At 39.9% G+C, this 3,685-nt stretch overlaps 1 pseudogene; it reads left to right on the top strand.

The window, feature by feature from the left end:
- The first annotated feature begins 449 nt into the window (after positions 1-449).
- Positions 450-2,973, top strand: LOC115051475 (uncharacterized; annotated as a pseudogene).
- Positions 2,974-3,685: the final 712 nt, after the last annotated feature.

Below are 3,685 nucleotides of genomic sequence, written 5' to 3' on the forward strand. Positions count from 1 at the left end.
TTGTGTACTGAACCTTCATTAAATCTTTGTTTTGGAGACCCTATTTTGGAGTTGTGCTTTCGGGTCCACTCTGTGTTCCTGACTTCCTCGTCAAACAACTAAAGATGGATGCAATGTAAGTACAAAAGTATAACACAAACACTTCTTCAGGTGGCTATGAATTTTCTCATTCATCCAGGTCATTGTTCTCTCTCTCAAAATTGATTCGTACACAGCAAAAATTGGGGAGTTAAAATTTCAGGGTTAAACATCTGGGAGTTGATTTTAACTCCCAAAGTGTAAAATGAACACATTTGGTTTAAAATGGTGTCCAGAGTCGGAGTTATATCAGAGTGAATCAGATCAGTGTTAGTTTAACTCTGCTAAGACGTAATTAAGCTCCGCCTTTGCTCCCTGAACTTCACTTCTTCAGCGAGAGAAGTGAGTCAGCGCCATTTTCCTCTTCATGCATGTCAAATTTCACGGTAAGTGAAATTTAGTTAAAATTCACTAAACAATTATGAATTGATAGTTTGAACTGAAGTATGTAAAATAATACGTTGAATATATATGCGTTACAAAGCCTTGTTTGTTGGACTGAACAGCAAATTTGTCCACATGTGGTGAGCTAGCAAGATATGGTACCGTTAGCTTAATTAGCTAACCGCTAATTACTAAACCTGTCTGCAACTATCAATGACAAGATAACAAGCTGCTGTTATCTTTTTTACTGTATAAAGTCTTGTTTGAGGCTGGAGTGAACGGTCTTGTTTTATTTTTGTTAATGCCTTCACTGTAGTTGACCATGAAGGTTGCTTCCACAAGGATGCAACAGGGACCGAAGTTGATGCAGAAATATTCAGCGACCTGTTTGGACAAGGAAATGTGGCGCTGACAGTTTTCTCAAATGATGGTGAGATAACAACGATTTGAGGATACAAATGCAGCATCTGCTGAACAGGTTTTGAGACATGATTCTCACAAGTTTAACATTTTTGCATTTTTCAGCCTCCAGAAAAACTGTTAACCATGTTTGACATTCTTTTGGTTTTGTTTTTTATTAGTTGATTGAAACTGTGCTTAGAGGCAAGTCCGGTGGTGAACAAGTACTACAGGCGTACCAAAACACAGAAACCCTAACAGATGCTGCAAGAAGGCAAATGGTTAACATCCTGGTGGCTCACATGATTGATAACCATGGGTATGTGTGTTTCATATTCTTTTTATTTGCACCAAATAACTGCTTGGCCATTGCCTATATTTGGATTACTAATTTACTATGCCCTCTCAGGAACCTCCCCACTAAAGCAATCAGAGAAGAGTATGCTCTTGGTATAGTGACGCTGTTCCCATCCCTCAAGGATCCATATTCCAAGAAAGGCTATGTAAGTCATTATTATTATTGTTTGCATGACACTTGCATGTTGTGATGCAAAGTCGTGTGCATGACATTGACATTTGAATTCTGAGATTTGTCATGAGCTGAGTATGACAATGCATAAATGTTTTTTCAGGAACATTTCTTTGATGCTGCAAGCAACACAGGGTACATTTCTTGGCGTCTGAAAAAAGTCCAAAGACAGATTTGTCGAGGGTCTGCAACACCACCAAATAGCTCCATTGACATTTCTCCAGGAGGCCCAAATTTCCAAAGGACTGTTAATGTTCACGGGCAGCTTAATGGTGATGCTTGCCAAGAAGCCATGTCTTTGCTCAACTACACCACAGACAAATCCCTGATTTTTCAGAAGATGAGAGAAACCTTTCAGCACCGTCAGAGGCTTGTTAATGATCCAGGCAGAACTGTTGATATCCTCTCCACCTTCCCAAGATTCTTGGATACGAAGGGATTGGTAAGTTTTGAATCAGATGTTTAAGATTCCTTGAAATTTTAAAGTATTTCCCGTAGTATTAATTTAATCTTCCTTCGTAAAGGTCAATCAAGACTTCACGCTCCTGTTTGATGATGAGACATCCTCCAGACTGCTTCAGAAATGGGATGTGTTCTTCAAGCCAAACATCATAAAAGAGGCTAAGCAGCTCACTTCAACACCAGAGTTGCAACGCTTGGTGCAGTCAGCAGAAAGCCCCCCAGGAAGTGACCCTGACGAGGCAATGAGTGAGTTGTGTTTGTTTTGCTTGTTAAAAAGCTTTACTTGCTGTTACAGTTGTTGTTTTCATGATTATATGATTAAAAATTGGTGTACGAGCACATTTGTTTGTTCTGTGTATCTTTTTGAAAGTTCTGACTTTTGAGATAAATGTGGATAATGATTCGCTGTTTAAAACTCTTAATGCCTACTAGTAGTAATTCAGACTTAAAGCATTCAATTTGAATAGTCTTCAGTTGATTATTGTAAGTCTTTGGTCTCAGCCTTTGACCAAGAAATGGCCTCCCTGTTGTTGCTGATACATCTCCTTCCACCACCACCAGGGGGGTTGAAGTCTCCAAAAATCAGTGCGTGTGATGCAGTTGAGAGACTTGTCAGCTTTCATAAGGTAATTATTTTATTAAGATTATTTTTATGATATAATATGTAAATGAGGGTTGTTAAAAAGTAGAGCAAATTGAAGTTATGTAGTATAATGTAGTTTTCTCTTGTGGTGCACTTTATTCTTGTCTAATGTCCAGTTTTGTTATCTCAACTCTAGTCATGCTGCAGTTTGGAGGAGCACCTCTGCAACCAGCAGGGTCGGCAGCCGTACCTCCTCGCTGTTGGGCATCAGAAGAGCAAGATTGACAGCTTCTACATCTCCATGGATAAACATCTCATCCCATGCCAGGCAAACCGCTCCCTTGGGGCATTCGATTAAGTTTTCAAAGCACATTTTGTGTTTAATGTGTCTTATGATGTTGCACTTGTGAATTTTTACACATTTCTGCAGACAACAGTGTATAACATTGATGTGGGGAAAATGAGGGAGTCACCCAGAGTTAAAGAGCTAAGAGCCAGACTACTTAACCAGCCAGTAGCACTCTCACTCTGTGAGTAGGAGACAATGCTGACCTGTTTCATGTGTCAGAAGTTGTATCCCAGCAGTCAGCAGTTGATTTCACATTTAAGAGTTAAACATGGTTACTATCCTGGACCCAAGTTCAAATTGTTATGTTCTCAGCAAGGCTGCAGGCACCAGTTCTTAACCTATGCAGGTTTTCGGAAGCACCTTAATAGTGTTCATGGCAGTGTTCAGCGAATTGGTCAAGCTTCAACTCTTGCGTGTTCCTCTAGTGGGGTAGTTGCAACTTCATCTGAGGCACATGCGTTGGAGGACCAAATTAATCCCCCAGATGAATGTAGCTCTACTAGTGTTCCTTCTGAGAGCAATGATTCAGGACTTTCTAAAGATCAAACCAAAGAAATGTGTGCATCCATCGTGGCAAAATTACAAGGGAGTGGAATTTCTAACAGTTTGGTACCTCAATTGTAGGAGATTTGGAGGAGCTTACAAGTGAGCTTCACTCCCAAGCAAAGCATACTGCTATTTCTGCTCTACCTATAGGTGACCCCAACATATCCGTGATAAACGAATCTTTTGAAAAATTTGAAAACCCATTCACAAGTCTGAATACAGAGTGGAAACGAAATAAATACTTCCACCAAAAGTGGGGAGTTGTTGAGCCAATAGAAGTAACACTGGGTGTGAGATTTGACAACAGACGAAACCTAAAATCTGGTACTTATGATCAAGTACCTGTGAAGGATAC

Source organism: Echeneis naucrates, chromosome 11, assembly GCF_900963305.1.
Source record: "Echeneis naucrates chromosome 11, fEcheNa1.1, whole genome shotgun sequence".
In the NCBI taxonomy this organism is placed as follows: domain Eukaryota; kingdom Metazoa; phylum Chordata; class Actinopteri; order Carangiformes; family Echeneidae; genus Echeneis; species Echeneis naucrates.